Source organism: Euprymna scolopes, chromosome 46 (assembly GCF_053919585.1).
Source record: "Euprymna scolopes isolate OS-2025 chromosome 46, ASM5391958v1, whole genome shotgun sequence".
Classification (NCBI taxonomy): Eukaryota; Metazoa; Mollusca; class Cephalopoda; order Sepiida; family Sepiolidae; genus Euprymna; species Euprymna scolopes.
In genome coordinates this window covers 57,429,509-57,451,321 of record NC_136527.1, presented here as the reverse complement: position 1 = coordinate 57,451,321, position 21,813 = coordinate 57,429,509, and the positions used below count along the sequence as shown (strand labels likewise).

The 21,813-nt window shown below is 35.1% G+C and overlaps 1 long non-coding RNA gene across 1 annotated transcript; it reads right to left on the bottom strand.

Annotated features, from left to right (window-relative positions):
* Nucleotides 1-2,363: 2,363 nt before the first annotated feature.
* On the bottom strand, nucleotides 2,364-21,307 carry LOC145270560 (uncharacterized). Its single transcript, XR_013865444.1, has 3 exons — nucleotides 21,201-21,307; nucleotides 13,852-13,972; nucleotides 2,364-6,269 (listed from the first exon to the last, which is right to left on the bottom strand). It is a non-coding gene; the product is annotated as an uncharacterized LOC145270560 (long non-coding RNA).
* Between the last annotated feature and the right edge of the window lie 506 nt (nucleotides 21,308-21,813).

The window sequence follows — 21,813 nt, the reverse complement described above, 5'->3', positions numbered from 1 at the left end:
ATTCCACATTTGTTCACAGACATTAAATTATTCAATCATTCCACGTTTTTAAACCTTGAATAATTATATGATTCCACAGTTTCCACAAATTTTGACAAATTCAATCAATCCACATTTTTTGACAAACCTTAAAGAATTAAATCATTCCACATTTTCCAAAAATCTGGACTAATTCAATCATTACACATTTTTCACAAACTTTGAATAATTAAATCATTTAACATTTTTTCAAACCTTGAATAATTCAATCATTACACATTTTTTAAAAACATTGAATAATTCAATCATTACACATTTTTCACAAACTTTGAATAATTAAATCATTTAACATTTTTTCAAACCTTGAATAATTCAATCATTACACATTTTTTAAAAACATTGAATAATTCAATCATTACACATTTTTCACAAACTTTGAATAATTCAATCATTTAACATTTTTCAAACCTTGAATAATTCAATCATTTCAAATTTTTTACAACCATTGAATAATTCAATCATTCCACATTTTTCACAAACTTTGAATAATTCAATCATTCCACATTTTTTTAAATCTTGAAAAATTCAATCGTTACACATTTTTTCACAAATCTTGAATAAGTCAATCATTCCACAATTCTCTACAAATCTTGAATAATCCAATCATAACACATTTTTTCACAAATCTTGAATAATTAAATCATACATTTTTTTACAAACTTGAATAATTCATCATTCTAATTTTTTTTACACATTTGAATAATTCAATGATTACATATTTTTTACAAACCTTGAATAATTCCATCATTCCACAATTTTTTACAAACCTTGAATAATTCAATCATTACACATTTTTATAAACCTTGAATAATACAATTATTCAACATTTTTATAAATGATGCATCAGTCAATCATTCCACATTTTTTTTACAAATTTGAATAATTTAATCATTCCACATTTTTTTTTACAAATTTGGATAATTTTATCATTCCACATTTTTTTTACAAATTTGAATAATTTAATCATTCCACATTTTTTTTACAAATTTGAATAATTCAATGATTACATATTTTTTACAAACCTTGAATAATTCGATCATTCCACAATTTTTTACAAACCTTGAATAATTCAATCATTACACATTTTTACAAACCTTGAATAATTCAATCATTACACATTTTTTACAAACGATGCATGAGTCAATCATTACACATTTTTTACAAACGATGCATGAGTCAATCATTCCACATTTTTTTACAAATTTGAATAATTTAATCATTCCACATTTTTTTACAAATTTGAATAATTAAATTACAAATATTTTTTTACTAATTTGAATAATTCAATCATTACACATTTTTTTTACAAATTTGAATCATTCAATAATTTCACATTTTTTACAAACCTTGAATAATGCAATAATCCCACAATATCCACAACTCTTGACTAAGTAACTCATTCCACATTTTTTTACAAACCTTTAAAAATAAAATCATTCCACATTTTTCTACAAATTTGAATAATTCAATCATTACACATTTTTTTACAAACCTTTAATAATTCAATCATTCAACATTTTTTACAAACCCTGAATGATTCAATCATTGTACATTTTTATAAACCTTAAATAATTAAATCATTCCTCTATTTTTCACAAATTTGAATAATTCAATCATTCCATATTTTTCATAAATCTTTAATAATTCAATCATTCCACATTTGTACACACCCTGAATAATTTAATCATTTCACATTATTTTACAAACCTTGAATAATTCAATCATTGCACATTTTTACAAAGTTTGAATAATTCAATCATTCCAAATTTTTTCAAACCTTGAATAATTAAATCATAGCACATTTTTTAGAAACTTTGAATAATTCAATCATTCCACATTTTTTTAAATCTTGAAAAATTCAATCGTTACACATTTTTTCACAAATCTTGAATAAGTCAATCATTCCACAATTCTCTACAAATCTTGAATAATTCAATCATTACACATTTTTTAAAAACATTGAATAATTCAATCATTGCACATTTTTACAATCTTTGAATTCAATCATTCCACATTTTTTCACAAATCTTGACTAATTCAATCATTGCACATTTTTACAACCCTTGAATAATGCAATAATTACACATTTTTCAGAAACCTTGAATAATTTAATCATTCCACATTTTCCACAAATCTTGACTAATTCAGTCATTCCACATTTTTTACAACTCTTTAATAATTCAATCATTACAAATTTATTTTAATAATTCAATCATTCCATGACTTTAAACAAATAAGTCTTAATGATTGAAAATTATTAAATCCTTAGAAAATTGTAAATTTATGTAATTTTGTAATTTTCATTAAAAAAATGTGTTCACGTTTTAATTAGCACTCGTGATCGTAATATTCATTAATTTTTAGTCGCATGCAAGCGACTCTATAAGTAACTCAGTCCATAACACTTTTGTGCTTGACCTTTTTGGTTAATATCAAATGTCTGTTATTAATAGATGCTGTTCTTAGCTTTTTAAGCTTTTCTTGGCCTTTTGGCTAAGGTCAAAGTGTAATATCTGTTCTTACTACATGCTGTACTTATGTTTTTAACTTTTCCTTGGCCACATAGCTAATATAACGTTTCAAATTCCCTAAATCAAATAATTTTTGTGATATAATGTGGGGGGATCACTTTTCTGTATGAATTTAATGTAAAATGATCACCCAATTTACAAACAGTCAGTCTCAAAGCCATTCAAATCATTCTCCAGATCATTCAAGTTGTTTTTGAAGGATTCCAGTTATTTTTTAAGCATTCATGTCATTATTAAGGTCATTCAGTTCATCCTTAAGTTCATTAAAGTCATTTTAAGTCATTTACTTTTTATTTATTTAAGTCATTTCAGCCCATTTTTCGGTCCTTTTTGTTTATCTTTAAGAATTTCATGTCAATCCTACATTCACGCATTCATTCATTACACAAGAGCACGCGACTAATGGTTATCGGCCTTGTTTTCTTTATAATAAATATGCACGTCACAATGTTTTCTTCCTCAACTAATCTAGTAGTGGTCATTGGAAAAAAGAAATATATTTAATTCCAAATGACGTTTGTACATGAAAAAAAAATTAAAAATCGAAAATAAAACTATTCAATCCAAATTTGAATTAATGAAAATGTATAACATTTTGCTAACTTTATTTCACGTTTTCGCCACAAAACAATAACAAACAAAAGGACTAAAGAAACGATTTAACACCATATCGATGGTGACTTGGATGCGTACGTTTACACGACCAGTTTTGTTGATTTAAACACGAAAGTGTTTTAAACAGCGCAGTAAAAGTACACCCCATAAAACTATTTTCATCTGATAATAATCGATGACTTATTTTAAGTAGAAAGATTCGTTCACATAAATAGAAAACAATCCCACAAAATATAACTTATTACACAACTTACTATCAACGTCGAGGTTGTATATGACTAATCAGTTCATAATTGTTGAAGTTTTCTTGATATTTTGATGCTGAAGCAGTAAACGGTGATGCCAAAGCCTAATTTCTCATACAAGTCGAACAACGAAAAAGTTATTTGTTTGCTTTCAAAACAAGAATATCACAGTTACACATTTCTCGCATCGTTTAATGCATCTCTGGAGACAGATTTTGTTGTAGATGTGGACATTCAAAAATCTAGCTGAATCATGTGTGGATCAGAGTGATATTTTGCAGAAAGCTATTTGCTGATCTAGTCCCGCCTCTTGATTTTGGTAATTTTATTTAAATTTCTAAAAATTGAAAGATAAGCTTCTGTAATTTTGGTAAACTTTGCAAGGAAATCTCTCATTTCCATTCTGGTCATAAAAGAATGTGAGCATGATGTTACTACAGATTAATAACTAATTGGGAATAGCAGGCACTATATGTAAAGGCATGTCGATATTTCCCTGCAAAAGTTGCGAATATCTAATGTCATCATTTCCTCTGGTTTGGCTGCTTGTGAATTTCATAATACCATGAAACTTTCTTTTTCGGATGAAGCCAGTTTAACACATCTTGACACGTTTTTGATTTTGAAAGTTGTTAGCGACCTTAGAATCCATCAGATAGTTTTTACAGACCCTGTACTAATCATGACGTTTTTGGTGATTTGGCAAATAGTCAAGCATAGATATTTAAAAAAAAAAGTAGCCTCACCATGGCTTACACTTGTCTCCTCAATGACAGATTTCATGACAAGTTTCCTTCATGAAAAGACAATTATCAAAAACAATTTTCTTTTAGGCAATTTGGCAAATAGTCAAGCATGGATCTTCAAATAAGGTAGCCTCAGCATGGCCCCATCAATGACGGACAAAGGGCAACCAAGTCGAGGTCTTGCTGCTACAGACTTCATGACATATTGGAATTAATAATGACAATGTTTTACAAGAATAATATTATGTGACATCGTTTCATTAAAAGTTTCCTGTGGTGTGCGTGATTTCAAAAAAGACAACTGATCACTGAATGACACCTGACAGGCTCCGTTTCACATTTACCTAATTTCAAACAGTTGAAAATCAGGAACAATTAGTTTGCCACATGACCCATTGAGATATAAATCATTGCATATGCAACATTTCTACTAGATCAGACGTACGGAAGTGGGTCAGAGTCATTACTTATTGAACATCTCTCATATTTAAAAAAATTGGACAATAAACATTTTTATTAAAACAACAATGAAAGAAGGATAAAGGCTTTAGTAAATATTCAGACATGAATATTCGATATAAAATAGACGTTTTATTGAGAAGTTGTAAAACGTAAAATAATGTTGTTTTCGTCTTACGGATTAACTTGAGAATAAAATGTTTGTGTTTTTAAAGAAAATTATTAACATAAATAATTACGTTCTATTTTCGTTTTTAGAGAAAAGCCACATACATTACAAAGATATGGCCTTTTTAGTTTTTCTTATTTTTCTTTGTTGGAAAAATCAACAATTACTTCACTAACATGTGTGAATGCTTAAAAAGTTTGGTATTGTAACAAAAACAGAATAAAGACAAATAGTTACCCAACTGGTTTTATCATAGATGGTCGCTAGAGCCACACAGACTATCGCATTTCTAGGCAAATAAAAACAGACATAAAGTGAACAGAGGTAAAGAAGAAGGCGTACTACATATATGTGTGCAACTTTAAATAGTATTGAGTTGTGGATACTTCACATCAATGTAGTTTTTCTCCCATATATGTTTTCATATGATTCAATAAAATGTACTTTTATGCACTCCTGTATGTGTTTTCAAATGATGCAACAAATGTGACTTCCGTGCAAAAGAATAACCACACACTGCACAAGAATGTCGTTTCACTCCAATATGTGTTTTCATATGCCTCAACAAATTTGACTTCTGTGCAAAAAAAGAACCACATACTTCACAAGAATGTAGTTTCTCTCCCGTATGTCTTTTCATATGCCTCAACAAATTTGACTTCTGTGTAAAAGAAGAACCACATACTTCACAAGAATGTAGTTTCTCTCCCGTATGTGTTGTCATATGACTCAACAAATGTGACTTCCTTGCAAAGGAAGAACCACATACTTCACAAGAATGTGGTTTCTCTCCCGTATGCGTTTTCATATGATTCAACAAATATGACTTCCGTGCAAATGTAGAACCACATACTTCACAAGAATGAGGTTTTTCTTCTATATGCGTTTTCATATGCTTCCACAAATTTGACTTCTGTGCAAAAGAAGAAGCACATATTGCACAAGAATGTGGTTTCTCTCCCGTATGTGTTGTGATATGATTTAACAAATCTGACTTCCTTGCAAATGAAGAACCACATAGTTCACAAGAATGAGGTTTCTCTCCTGTATGTGTTTTCATGTGATTCAACAAAGTAAACTTCTGTGCAAAAGCAGAACCACATACTTCACAAGAATGTGGTTTCTCTCCCGTATGTGTTTTCATATGATTCAACAAAGTCAACTTCTGTGCAAATGAAGAACCACATACTTCACAATAATGCGGTTTGTCCCCCGTATGTGTTTTCATATGATTCCACAAATTTGACTTCCATGCAAAAGAAGAACCACATACTTTACAAGAATGTGGTTTATCTCTCATATTTGCTTGTATCTGATTCCACAATGTCTATGATGAAAAGCTTATAAATTTGAACTTTGGAAAATTATATGAAAAAGTTTACAATTATTTTAAACAATTTTTATATAACCACTGAAGAAATGTCCTTCTCATCCATGAATGAATTTCTTTTCCTTGTTGAAAATTCTGGAAATATAAAATAAATTCGGAAACATAAACTGAATGTGGCAAAATTTCATTCATAAATGGGTAAAATTGTTATTAATTATAAATGGGTAAAATTGTTATTAATTATAAATGGGTAAAATTGTTATTAATTATAAATGGGTAAAATTTCTATGTAATTTGAAATTCTATTTTAAATCTCACTGCAGATTGAAACTGCAACGTTCAGGAGTGGGTTAGGGTTAGGGTTAACTTACAACTTAATTTTAACAATTAATAACAATTTTACCCATTTATAATTAATAACAATTTTACCCATTTATAATTAATAACAATAAAATGGGTAAAATTGTTATTAATTATAAATGGGTAAAATTGTTATTAATTATAAATGGGTAAAATTTCTATGTAATTTGAAATTCTATTTTAAATCTCACTGCAGATTGAAACTGCAACGTTCAGGAGTGGGTTAGGGTTAGGGTTAACTTACAACTTAATTTTACTAATACTCTACCAATTGCACCATGTACGAAATTTAGGAACTGTTTTGTTTCTAAATGTTATCACTATTCAGTACTGCATATATATATATATATATATATATATATATATATATATATATAATGGTGGTGAGACGATTCCTAAATTTTTTCTGATTCAAAGAAAATGTTGATTAACAATTCCAATACCAAGTACGATTCTGATTCCCGTGTTTGCATTGTGAAAAAATTTGGTACAGCGAAAATGTGAAAATACTATTAAGGGAATTTCGAGTCCGATTTGATTTTTTTCATAAAAATTTCTATCATTGAAGATAACATGCACCATGAAATTAATAATCAATTTCATTGAAGATAAAAGTCAAAACCAATATTTAACCATGAGTTAAACATTTACCATGAAATTAATAATCAATTTCATTGAAGATAAAAGTCACAACCAATAATTCAACCCTTAATTAAACATTCACCCTGAAATTAATAAAATTTCTTTCATTGAAGATAAAATTCAAAATCAATATTTTAACCATGAATTAAACATTTACCATGAAATTAATAACAATCAAAGCTGTTTCTGACAACCTTTTTATCTTTATTTTTGTTAGGGGTTGGGAAACATTTACCTATGCTCACATTCCGACTGTGATACTAGTCATCAGTGAATGTCGACTAAGCCATTACAATCCTTTAGTTGAACGGCTCTAAGTGACTGTTATGAGAACCGGTCCCCTGTTCTTGTAAGTAAGTAAAAATGAGATAGGATAGTCCGAGAATTCGAACCCGGAAAGCTAGGTTTGGAATTAAGATTTGGGAGAGTTTAAAATAAATAGCAGATATGTTTGTTGAATAGGAATTCGTTATTTAGAAATATTCTTGTGAAAAAGGAATTTGATGATTCAATTCTGTTTATGAAAATGAAATTAAAATGTTTTTGTAAAAGGAATTTGAAAACGAACAATAGAAAATGTTAAACATATTGAAAAATAGGTTAGAGAATTCTTGTTGGAGATATGTGTGAACAGGCACGTGAGAGTCAGGACACATTGTTGGCCATGCAATGACGTCATGGCTAAGAGATGAGTTCTCATTATAGTTAGAGTTTGAGTAAGTGAAGGAGACAGAGTAAGGACAGAGAGGAGAGAGGGTCGGACAGAGTCGACAGGAGGGTCAGACAGAGCTGACATTGGTCAGAAGGAATCCACCTTTGATGGCGAAAAGTTACAAGTTGAAATCATGTAAGACTTTTAATTCCTTGATGTGAAATCATTCACCAATCGAAGAATAAAGAAACATAATCATTTTGTAACTGCCGTCTTGTGTTGTGTCATTCTCAACAAACAAAGGTATTGTGACTCATTTATATGAACTTTGTGTATAAAACCATCCTTAAGAAATGTATCTCCCTCAGCAATCATAAGTAATGACTGGTCTCCCCTTGGTTAAAAGAACCGATCCTCCTCTCTAAAATATATGGGTTAAGAAAATATATGCTATAAAAAAGTATAAATGTATCTCTATATCTCACCCTCATCGAAATGTACCCTGCCTCTTTTTATATATATGTGATACATCTCTCTCCAATATGAACACGCAACAACAAATATATAATATAATATAAATATCATCAGTCTCTAAATAAGAGCACCTATCTAACATGACTAGTTAGTTTGCAAATGTAGGGTTCAAAGGATTTTTTTTGAAAGTTAAACTTTTTTAATAAATTTTTCACATTTTTTTGTACAAAGAATTTCCAAAAGATGTTTAACTGCGCCATTACAAGAAAAATATTAGATTCACATTTATTTAACAGATCGCTAAATGATTGTTTCCTTTGTAGTTTTCCAAAGACTTTAAGCAGAACATTCAGTCAGCATAATATGTAGTTCTAACATTTTTGTTTTTGGATACTTCAAAAAAGCCAACCGACTGTCAAAGTTTTGTGAACTGATACTATGGGATCAGTTTCATTTTAGTTTTAGAAATATATATTGTTCTATTAAACCTTTCATTGTTTAAATAATTCGAATTTTTAAAAATATAAAGGTTGACAAGACATTTTTCATTCGCTAATGAGATTTTTCATTCATTTACTAATGGAAGCGTGTTGGTAAAAAACCAAAAAACATAAGCCTCCTACCTTTCTTAGTCACCAGTTGCAATAACCACTGATTTTAACATGATTTACTCACAATGAGAGAACTGTAAAAACTTTTTTCTGTAAGGGTTAAGTATTCACTCACAAATGTTAATAATGTTACTTGCTGCCCCTAAAGTTTCACAACAGCGCAAACAGATAACTAATTATGGGCCTCAAAGTTTCGAAACAGACAGACAGCGCCTATGTATGTGATGGAATAAAAAAACTCATTAAGATAAATAAAGATTACCTTTAAAGTAATTAATAAAATTCTTGTACATCATATTAAATATGTTATGAAAAGTTCTATGACATTTTTATCATAAAGTTTTGACAGCATTAATCTCACTTCAAACAAATAGTTCAACTTCAAAATATAAGAGAATCGTAATGAAAGAATAGTAAATCTAAGGCTCCGATTCAGGTTCCTCCCAAAATGCATAATTCTTACGATTAACGATTCGATTAATCGTCTTACCACTAATATATAATTATTTCCCCAGCTAGACAATATCGCAGCTCACAAAAACCATGAAAGTCAACAAAGTGGAAGTCCAAGACTCGAGTTTCGCCATCATTTGGGCTTATCAAGAGCAATGAAAGCCAACAAACCAGAAGTCCATTAGTTAGACACATCCAAAGTCAGGATTCGAAACGAGAGCCTCTTACATGTGAAACAAGCACTCTACCAACTGAGCAAATGCGCCACATACAAGACTCAAGTTTCGCCCTCATCGTCTTATTAACTATCATAGATCAAGCAAAGTGCAATGAAATCCGACAGTGGAATGAACCTTCTTTTGTATCGGGTTCTGAATCCTGAGGTCAGATGTGTCTAACTGATGAGCCCAAATGAAGGTGAAACTTCAGTCTTGGGCATCCGGTTTCGTGGTTTTATAGCTCTTGTGAGCCATGATTTATCGTGGAAATAATTATATGTACGAATTGTATGAAATTATTTTCTAGATGTAATCACTATATACTCATTACTAGCTGCATATATATATATATATATATATTATTTATAATTAATGCTTTCCATATCGTGTTAAATACTATAGTGCTTGATCATCAATCAAAATATGAACTCTTTCTTTAAGGCATCTTACTCTCCGCTTTTCTTCTCCATCCATAATTGTAACTTCATCCCATAAAGGTAGATGGTTTCCTTTACCATTCATATATATTCTACCATAACTGATTTTTTAATCTCTCCACATGTTACAGCTTTTCAATGTTTTTCTAACCTTACTGTTAGTGAATGACATGGCTCACATTTGTAAACTTTTTCACATTTACATGGCAGTCAGGATTTTTCCATTAGTGGCTGGAAACACACAGCATATTTCTGGAAAGTCGAATCACTCTAGAATATTATCCTGACGTTATATAGATTGTATACAGTAGGTTCAGCATGGGGTACTAAACAACTCATCTACATGTCGGATAAAGTGGGGAAGGCTTTCCTGTGCAGAGAGCCCCTAGTATGTTTAGGGGTCATCCCCAAAGACTTTCCCGCAGTTCCAGTAGCCTGGCCTGCAGACTCACTATCATCACTGGAAAACGAAGCCAACCATTCATGCAACTGCCTGCAGCGAGTTGGGACTCTGCCACCCAAACCCACAACAATGCCTCCAGGCATAGCCGCGATGGAGGAAAATGTCCCCGTGCTCAAGGACTGGTTATTGGATTACTACTCCTCATCGGCGTTCAACACCTGCAAACACCAGCCCCTACCCATGATGAACTGTGAGCCTTTGGAACTTCACGTGGATAAGGACGCAAAACCAGTCGCCATTCACAAGCCGGGGCTAATACCTATACACTTCCAGGACCAAGTCTTCAAGGACTTGGAACGTGATGTGCAGATCGGCGTCTTGGAAAAAGTGAGTCCCAACACCCCAGTCACTTGGTGTTCACGCATGGTTGTGACAGCCAAGTCTGATGGCACTCCAAGAAGAACGGTGGATTTACAGCCTCAGAACTGCCATTCGGTAAGGCAGACCCACCATGTGCAAAGCCCGTTCCATCTGGCTGTACGTGTCCCACAGAACACAAGAAAACGATCACAGATGCCTGGAACGGGTATCACTCTGTGCCAATCAAGAAGGAGGATCGGCACATCACCACATTCATTACGCCATGGGGCCGCTACAGGTACAAGGTAGCCCCCCAGGGATTTTTGGCCAGTGGCGATGCTTACACCCAAAGGTTTGACTCGCTTATAGTCAACTTCAAGAACAAGGTCAAGTGTATCGATGATACATGCATGTGGGCTGACTCCATCCAGGAATCATTCCTGTAGGCATGCGACTGGCTTGATCTTTGTGCACGGAACGGGATAACACTAAACCCTAAGAAGTTCCAGTTCTGCCAAGACACTGTTGACTTCGCTGGGCTTTCCATCACCCCAATGAATGTACAGACATCAACTAAGTTCTTGGACTCGATCAAACAGTTTCCTGAACCGAAAGATATAACCGGCGCCAGAGCATGGTTTGGTTTAGTAAACCAAGGAGCCTATGCCTTTGCCATGGCTAAGAACATGCAGCCATTCCCCCACCTCCTCAAGCCAAAAACACCTTTCATATGGACTGAGGAGCTATCTGCAATCTTCCAGGAATCAAAGCAGGTAATAATCAAGGAGATGAAGGATGGTGTGAGACTCTTCCAGCCGTCACGGCCAATGTGTCTTGTCACGGACTGGTCCACTGCTGGTATTGGATTCTGCCTGTTGCAGAAGTACTGCAACTGCATCACAAGAACTCCAGTCTGCTGCAAAGCGGGGTGGAAGCTGTGCTTGGTCGGGAGTCGGTTTACACATGGGGCAGAGACCCATTACTCCCCTATCGAAGGAGAATGCCTGGCAGTGACGTACGCCCTCTACTAGACCAGGTACTACGTCCAAGGTTGCCCTGATCTAACTGTAGCCACCGACCACAAACCCCTTGTAGGAATACTGAATGACCGGCCACTTTCGGAGATTGAGAACCGTCGTCTGCTCAACCTGAAGGAAAAGACCCTAGCCTACAAATTCAAAATTATCTATGTGGCCGGCAAGCACAACGCAGGCGCCGATGCCGCATCAAGGTACCCCGCGATGCACCAACAACCCCAACAGGCAGCCCCCATGCCACCCGACGATGATAACTTCGACATCGCAGAGGACAGTTCTGTCCTGGCATCTGTATCTACAGCACTCTATGCCGTCACAAACAGGGGATGGTGCAGGAGGCCACAGCATCGGATGAGACCCTACGCAGCCTACAGGACATCATCCGGGAAGGCTTTCCTGCAACTCTCGTCACCTCCCAGTGCCACTCTGCCCTTACTACCGCATCGCCAGCAGCTTCTATTATATGGATGGGGCGGTCTTGTCTGGGAACAGAATCGTTGTTTCTGCGTCATTGCGTCCAGATATCATTGAGGCCCTCCATGCGGCACACCAGGGCGTCAACACCATGAATGCCAGAGCAGCCGACAGTGTATATTGGCCGAATATAACACTGGACATTCAGCGAACCAGAGATAAATGTATGCATTGTCAGTGCATTGCACAGTCTAACGTCATGCAGCCCCCACCGGATATAACGCCACTCGAGTACCCATTCCAGCAGCTGTGTTGTGACTACTTCACTTACAACAACACCGAGTACATCGTCATAGTAGACTGGTACTTGAATTGGCCAATGGTGTTCCGGTCAGAGAATGGGGCAGCAGGCCTCATTAAGCGACTGCGTGAGGTTTTCGCCACGTTTGGGGTGCCAGAGGAGCTCACAACTGATGGCGGCCCACAATTTACAGCTGGCAAAACGCAAGAATTCCTTCAATCATGGGGAGTTCGCCACCGGTTGACGTCAGTTGCCAACCCCCATGCTAATTGTAGAGCAGAAGTTGCGGTTAAAACCACAAAACGCATGATAATGGACAACACCTCGCCTGGTGGCTCGATTGACGTTGACAAATTTCAAAGAGCCATGCTGGTATACAGAAACTCCATTGACCCTGACACTAGATCTTCTCCAGCACTTGTGGTTTTTGAGAGGCATATCAGAGACTCCATCCCCATCCCAATGGGACGATATTGCCCCAACCCGGTATGGAAGGAGACCCTCGCCCACAGAGAACAGGCTCTTGCCAAGAGACACTCTACAGAACATAAGAAGTGGGCGATGCACACGAGAGCCCTCACGCATCTCAAAGTAGGAGACAATGTCTACATCCAGAACCTGGTCGGCAACCACCCCAAACGTTGGGAGCGAACTGGAGTGGTTGTGGAGGTCAGACAATTCCACCAGTACGTCATTAAAGTCCATGGGTCCGGGCGCCTAACCATAAGAAATCGACAACACCTTAAGAAGTTCATCCCCTATGGAAACCGAAGTAACAGAAACCCTGTTGAGACCACCATACCACTGAGGAGAGACCTGTTGGATCTCCAGGGAGGACAGCAAACATCACCACAGAGCTTGGAAGTAACAGCACCTACCCGGCTTGACTTGCCGAGAGCGCCTGTGCCAGTACCCTTGTCTTTCCACCAGTCGGCATCATAGACCCCCCAGAGGTGCCCGCACGTGATGCTTCCACAGAGGAAGAAACTGTGCCTACTTCGCCTGTGACTGAATGCCCATCGAGCACATCCACGAATGACACAACCCAACACGAAGTACCTTGGCCGCCTGCGCTTGTGAAGAAGCCACCCAGAGCACTGGCCCGACTAAATCCTCACAATCAGCCTGGTAGAGCTGAGATGATGCCGCTCTGCAGACTGCGGAATCGGCGTCATCAAGAATAACGGCAATTACCACTTGTAAATAGATCAAAGGAATCTTATCTTAATTTGTTGTTATGATAAGGAAGAGTGATTGAAGCAGCACAAGTTCCAGGACGGCCGTCAGAAACTCCCTGTGGGAGGAGGAGATAGATAGGTAGCTATCACTCACTCTATTTCCCATGCCATACTCACCTTGCCTCACTCGTTTCAGGCTCTGATGTAAAGGACATCTGTTTTCGCGTCGTCCACCAACCAACAGAAGATGAGGACTTTCATTTAAACACCACTTGGCATCAATCAAAAGTGAACACACCTACAAAAAGCAAGTCATATATATAGCCCAGAGATAAAGGCAAAAGACGAGAGAGACCTACAGTCAGGCAGCGATCACCATAGCACAAGCCTAATTTCATCTTCCTACATCCCGGTCTATATTCTCCATCTATAGCGTGGTGCACACATATAGGCAGTAAAGAAACAGAAAGTAGAAGTTTTTATATTTTTATAAAAAGACAAGTTCTTTTTCTGGCTAACGAAAAATCAACGACGCAATATACATTTCACTTGATAGCAACATACGTTTCACTTGATAGCAACATACGTTTCACTTGATAGCAACATACATTTCACTTGATAGCAACATACGTTTCACTTGATAGCAACATATGTTTCACTTGATAGCAACATACATTTCACTTGATAGCAACATATGTTTCAATATAGCAGAAGATTTATTGCTTTACTCTTTTTTGAATATAATTGTAAATGAATTGTAAATAAGGTGGCAGACACCAGAGAAAACTGTAAATAATATGCTTAATATACTTCAAGTTCCTCGACCTGGCACCTTTAATGTCAACATAAGAAAAGTATGTTTCTGAATATACTGACACTCAAAACCTGCAATAACCGACAATCAAGCCTTCTTCATTCATACAAGCTAATCTAAGGGCTATTAAATTGGCATAGTATATCAATAGCATATCCTATAGAATATTGGTCCATTTTAACAGTGATTATATCAGTTCAGTTTGCATTTTTGATTGCATATCTTAATTTTCTGTTCTTTCTTATGTTCTTTTACCTATGTAGGCATAAAGTTGGGTGTGGAAAGAGGGAGGGGTTGAAATAAGGTGGCTAATATTCAAAGAGAACTAGAGGGGATGAAGAGAAGGAATTTCTCATATAATTTGAGGGGAATTTTTTGGAGAGAAACCATTTTGATGATTTTGCAGTTAAAATCTTTCACATATGTCAGCAAATATGTTACTCTGAGAAATTATGTTTTTTTTAGCGACCGATGAAAGTAAGATGCACTATATCCAAATAAAACTAACAAGTACGTCTCCTCCTTGCGACATTCACTAAGAGTTTATATGTCAGGAAATGATCAGCTTTTTCATGCTACTTTGAAATGATGTCCTTTTAGCAACCGATGAAAGTAAGTTGCCCAAACATATCCAAAAAGAATGACTAGGAGTTTATCTTCTCTGACCTCATGATGTGACAATCAAATATCCACATAGAACTAACAAGCACGTCTCCTCTTTGTGAAATGATCAGCTTTTTCTCATGTTAATCTGAGAAATCATGTCCTTTTGGCAACCGTTGAAAGTAACGTGCCTTATATCCAAATAGAACAAATCAGCACCTCTACTCTACTTGTGACAATCACTAGCTTATCCTCTCTGACTTCAAAATGAGGAAGGGCATTAAAAGTTTACTTGCTTACATCCTCCCAGATAATTATCATAGATAACATTTGAAGCGTATCCAAATTTCATAACAAATATATGGCTAGCGATCTAAAAGATAGAGGAACAGGTGTTTTTACTCATAGCCGAAAGAAAAATAAAAGTTTATACAAGGCTACCTTCAGTCATAACCGAAAGAAAAATAAAACAGCAGTAGTACTAAATAGCAAGAAGAAAAACTAAAATTAACTCAGTTTTTTAAACAACAATGTGAAGGTCTGAGTTTTTGAAATGTAATAACATTGTTCGAGTGTAAGAGCCACATTAAATACTCTCATCTCTATAAATGATCAGCGAGATTCGAAACCAAGATCCCAGTGACTGTTGCTTTATTACTGAGCCATAACACAAAAGCAGCACCTCAAGGCTAGGTGGAAACCATTATTTCTATAGCAGCAGCACCGACACTTCACAGTTCGAGATTTTTAATTTTTGGATCATAAACTGTGCTTATTGGTACTGACAACACACTGAATGGTGATTCTACTAATTTCCCTGTTTCATTGGCATAGAAATGGCGACAGTCTGCATTGCACAATTGACCATCAACAATAAAACCAATAGTTTTGCCATTTTAGATTTTCTTTTCCTTTATTTTTTGTTACACAAACAACACTTTGAAACACACACACATGCTAGCCAAGTCAGCTACAATTTTCCCTACACAAATTCAGAACATTCACTTATGAAAGCCTCATTAATAATAACTCTAAACTTTTCATCTATCACATTTAAATGCTTGATTGATGGAAACATGGATCCATTCTACAATCCTTTTCTTATTTTCTACATTTTATTAAGGAATAACATTAATAAAATTGTTTTTTTTAATGTTTGTCTTTTTATACTACAATCCTTTCAGCAGATAAATATAAATTAGCAAATTATTGTTAAACTAACAATTTTTCGGGTAAATTCGATACACTGCTCTCAAAAACTTCCAACTCTAAAACTTGAAACTTGTCAAAACATCACACTCCAAAACTCGACCTTCTATTGTTAAACTTCCAACTCCAAAATTCAACACTCTTTCAAGTTTACTTGCACATGACTACGCACATAGCACAAACGTTTTTATTCACCCATTTCATTTGTATAGAAATAGTGAGTCTGTGTTGCACAAGTGGCCGTCTGTTAGAGAATAGCAAGGCAGAAGCATAAAATTATCTGTTGATCTGTCTATCTGTTTATCTAATTATCTTTGTATCTATCTATCTATATTATCTATCTATCTATCTATCTATATTATCTATCTATCTAGCGATGTGTGGGCAACAGAAATCTGAAGTCATATTTGACAACATATAAAACTTTGTGATACAGTGGGTTTGCACTGGAAGATGCGAACAATGACCAAACATGGCACGTTATGTGTTCCAGTTTGTAGAAGCATAGCTGAAGTTGGATTAGAGATGCCGAGAAAGACAGATAGGCTTAAATGGGTCACCACCATGAAGGAGAAATCTCAAAATGGAAGCATAGAAGAACCCTCAATCCAAAGATATAAAATCCTACATCATCTTGGGTTCTGTGTTGAAGTATTCCTTTAAACAGATTCCATCTTCCCAGGGACGGTTGACTAAACTACCAGAAGCAGCAGAAAAAGGTGTAACGTCATCATGTTATGTTTATATGTTGACACGCAAGCACACACCAACACCTAGAAGAATCATGGGCATCTACAATAGATATTAAAGATCTGACGACAATAGTCCGTTACACAACAAACACAACATACATAGTAACACGTCAACAATAAAACCAACTGATATTTTAACCTTTCTTTTTTGTTACACAACTAACACTTTGAAGCACACACACATGCTAGCCAAGAAAGTTATGATTTCCCTACACAAATTCATTATATCCAGTTATGAAAGCCCCATTAATAATAACTCTGACCGTTTTCATTTATCACATTTAATGTTTCATAAAATACAAAATTGTTTAATTAAAGTGTACTATCACAATCCGGTAAGTTTTTTTTTTTTTGCATGGAGTTCACCACTTATCAAGGCCCAAGGGCCACTCGGAGATAGAGGTTATTGTGTGTACAGTAATCAATGGGATAGTGTAGCAATAGTATTGGAGAATAGATAATATGTCATTACTTAAGGGGGCGGTTCATCAGGAATTTGTTTGTGTTGGACTTGAAGACATCCAGGTTGAAGTCAGGAGGGAAACAGGCAAGCGGCAGAGAGTTCCACAGGCGTGCAGTTCTAAGAAAGAAGCTTTGTTCATGGAATCTACGTTTTGATTTAGGCACAGATAAGGAGTAGGGAAAATTATTGACGGTGGTTTCAGCTAGTCGGGTGTTTTTTGAAAAAAGATTGGCGAGGGGGGACCAGAGAATGGAGCTCAGACGAGCACTTGCCATGGAAATAATGATAAAACAAAGATAGGTACACTACATCTCTTTTGTGGGAAAGAGGTTGCAGGGAAGAGTAAAGGGCATCCCCCACCAAGCCACGAAGTCTATTTTGTACTCTGTCAAGTCAGGATAGGCTGTTTTTTGCAGCCCCTGCCCAGATGTGGCAACAGTACTCCATCCTTGGACGTACTTGGCTTTTATATAGATAGAGAATTGCATCATTAGTGAGATATCTTCTGGAGCGGTAGAAGGATCCCACTATTTTCCCCACGACCTTGGCCACAGACTTGATGTATGTGTTCCATTTTAGATCAGGAGTAAAGATCATACCCAGAAGCTTATCAAAACATGGGGCCTCCCCTAGACAAGAGCCATCCATTTTAACTGATGCCAGATGGGGGATCAGAGCGTTTATGATGTAAAGATAGGAGCTTGGTTTTAGATGCATTAAAGGTAACCAGCCACCTCTTCCTCCACTGTACCACATGCTCAAGATCAGAGGAGAGAGAATCAGAGAGAACATCATCGTTTACGGCCTTTGATGTGATCTACATCTGTAGATTTCTTATATTTCCTTTTTTATCTTAACTGATACAACGCAGTGGTCGGAGGATCCCAGAGGAGATAGAACGGAGCATGAACATAGCTCAGGGGGAGTGGATAGAAAAAGGTCTAGAAGGCTTGCGTACTGACCGGTAGTATCAGGCACACGGGTGGGCTCCGGAACAATCATAGTGAGGTCATAGGCAAAATCATAACAGAACCTCCCCTCATCATCAGTCTTATTTGAGTGGGTCAGCCATTCCACATTATGGACATTGAAGTCACCGCAAATGTGGATGTTAGCTGAGGGTTGAGCAGACAAGATGTGGTCAATTTTCTCTGATATACTCTTAAAGACAGTAATCCGTTGTTGTGGGGGCGATAGAGGGCAAATATAAATGCGGTAGTGTAAGCAAGTGCAACCCGGAAGCACATATAAGGTAGATTAGGGTCTTCTCTGGAGATATCCCTGCCACACGGGAAGCCATCTTTAATGTAGGCACATATTCCATGCCCGTGGCGATCTTGGGGTCAGATTTAGATGTTAAGTTGGAGTATCCTTTAATTATGAACTCATCTAGGCAGGTGATCGGCCCTATTCCAGTTTTGCTTAGAAAGAATATGTCGGGTTTCGTCTCCTGTAATTGGGTTTCAACCTCTGATGTTGGAGAAGGAGACATGATAGTAGAGGTCTACCTTGGAGGATGGGGTTCTAGGTTTATTCATGTTTTCTTTTTTGAGATATTTCATGTTGATGATTTTGGGATTTGTGGAACAGGTCAGCATACTTGGTTAGAGCAGAACAGAGAGGGGAAAGTAAGATCTTTTTTGTAGCACATGATAAGGTAAAGCTGTAATAATTACCCACTAGTATAGCATCAAGAGGCCCCACCAGAGACTACTGCTTGGTCCAGAACCCATTCACCAAATGGCAATACAGAAGCCCTAGTACTTTGCACCTGCTGATTGGACAGCCTCCTTAGTGATTATTCAAAGGTTCGGGTCCCTGACTATCTGGCGGTTGATGTCAGCCCAGATGAAAACGTTTACCTCCAGCACCCTTGCTAATGACATGGCCACAAGGATAGACATAGAGACAGAAAATTCCGACAGCTCAGACTACTGTTCACGAAGTACTACAGACCTGGGAAGCAGTTTTTTCTTCACCCTTTGTCAGAAACATCACCCATTAGAAATGAGGACTGAGGAACAAAAAAGGAGAAGCGAGAATTACTGGAGCTACCGATAACACATCCATTGCATTATCTACTCTCCATTAAAAAAAAAAGGTAAGACTTATTTATATCTACTTAGTAACTCCTGAGCCCATTCCCAGCTTAGAATAGAATTTGAAGATAGTCTCCCCTCCCATATTACGGATTTCCGTGGAAGTTTTTTTTTTTTTCGCTTAAGTAGTGTTAAGATGTTTCAATTTGTAGTAAGACTGCAATAAGAGAACAAAGATTATATATATATATATATATATATATATATATATATATATATATATATATTGATACACAAATAGAGCATAATTTACACAAAATACATTTCAATTCCATTATTGCGATGAAAAACAAAATCAAGGTTCTGACAAGTGTTATTTTACAATATTTGCACAATAAATAACACTCACAATGAGAACAGTAGTCTTAATAATCTAAATAATACAAAGAAGCATTCCTCATCATCTAAAAACATCCAGAACCGTAATATTGTAATTTGTTTAAGAATCATAATTATTTTTTAATTTAATCAAAGCTATTTGTAAGGTTTGTTAAATGTATTTTTGAAAGAACTTAAAAATACAACATAATAAGTTTCTTTAATTATCAGCATTCTTTAAACAAGCGAACAGAAAATTTGATAACTGCATTTCCAAATAAATTAACAGGAAAACTCTTTGGTATACTTACGTGTGTACACAGTTTCTAATACATCGATCTTTCATATTGAAACCACTGGACGAGAATACAAACACTTAATTTCAAAAAAGGAGAAAACAATAATTGAATGTCAAGAAGGCTAAAAAAAAAAAAGAAGCTTAATTTGTGAAATTTGGCTAAAAAATCGATGTTTCCAAAATGGGGGTTCGATTTACTAGAGTGTTGTATTAGAAACAGAGTACACCTTAAAAATGGTGAATATTGAATTCTTTTTTATATATAATCTGGTAGATTACTGAGCATTAGACTTTGTTAAAAAAAAAATAAAATAAAAAATAAAAAAAGATGACAATAAAAAAATATACACGGTGGGAGCGTACTGCTCCCATACGTGCATTTTTTTTTTTTACTTTAAATTGAATTAGTGAAAAACATTTAAAAAATTGAAAAAAGAAAAATTTATTTCTTTTTCTTTAGTAAACAATAAACAAGTTGTTTTGGTTCACGTCGAAAAACTTTTCCAATCCTCCAAAAAATCTTTACAATGACGACTTTTTAAGGTTTTCAGGAGTTCTGAAAACGAATATATACTTTAAAAGTGTCAAAGAGAAATAGTTTTCATGATATAAAAAAAATTACTTTCTCAAAAAGTGGAGGGTAAATTTTCATTATAAATTTAATGTAAAATAAACACCCACTTTATGGCCACCTAGTAAGGCGGACATTTTTTTTTCTTATTTCATGTTTCAATACACAAAAAGACATTAAAGAACAAAAATCAAGAAAAATGTTATTAATTCTGTACGTGAAAACGCATACAGAATTGGCCACCACTGATAGCATAAAGAATTACGTATTGACCTTTTTTTATGTTTAAGTCAGTATTGAAAACAAAATCTGATAGATTAGTGACCATTCGATAATAATCCGATGAAAAAAAGATGAAAATAAAAAATACACATACGTGCGCCATGTAGTAATACTTACGTTTTTGTTTTATAATCTGCTTTCGATTAACTTTATCTGCTTTTATAAAGGAAACGATTTTTAAAATGTGTTTGAGTTGACTTTACAAGCTCAACTTAACATTCAAGATGACGAACGGAAGAGCAAGTTCGCAGAAAACAAAATTGAAGTGGAAAAATAAAAAAAGAAATCATTTCGAAATAGAGCCGACTTATTTGGTGAATATCACGGATAAAATTAGTATTATTTTATTTAACATTTTAATATTTACATGAGAGAGAACAGACTACGTATCATCTTTATTAATTCTCTAATTCGTTGCCGATTGTTTTTAAAGCCGTTTTTTCGTATTTTTATTTATTTATTTATTCTAGATTCCTGATTTTTTTTAATCATTGTGTTTGAAACATTTAAGCCAAAAGTTAATCTGATGCTTGTGCAGTTTACCAAATATATTAAAAATAAAGATATTGGTGAACAATAGTTTATCATTTTTTTTTATATATAGATTTCGTATTTTTTTTATCGTGTCAAATTTCTAATTCGTTGCACGTGCAATTTAATGGCGAAAACAGATAGGTGAACATAGTTTTGAATATTTTTTAATCGATTTGCGATTAGTATTATTTTATTA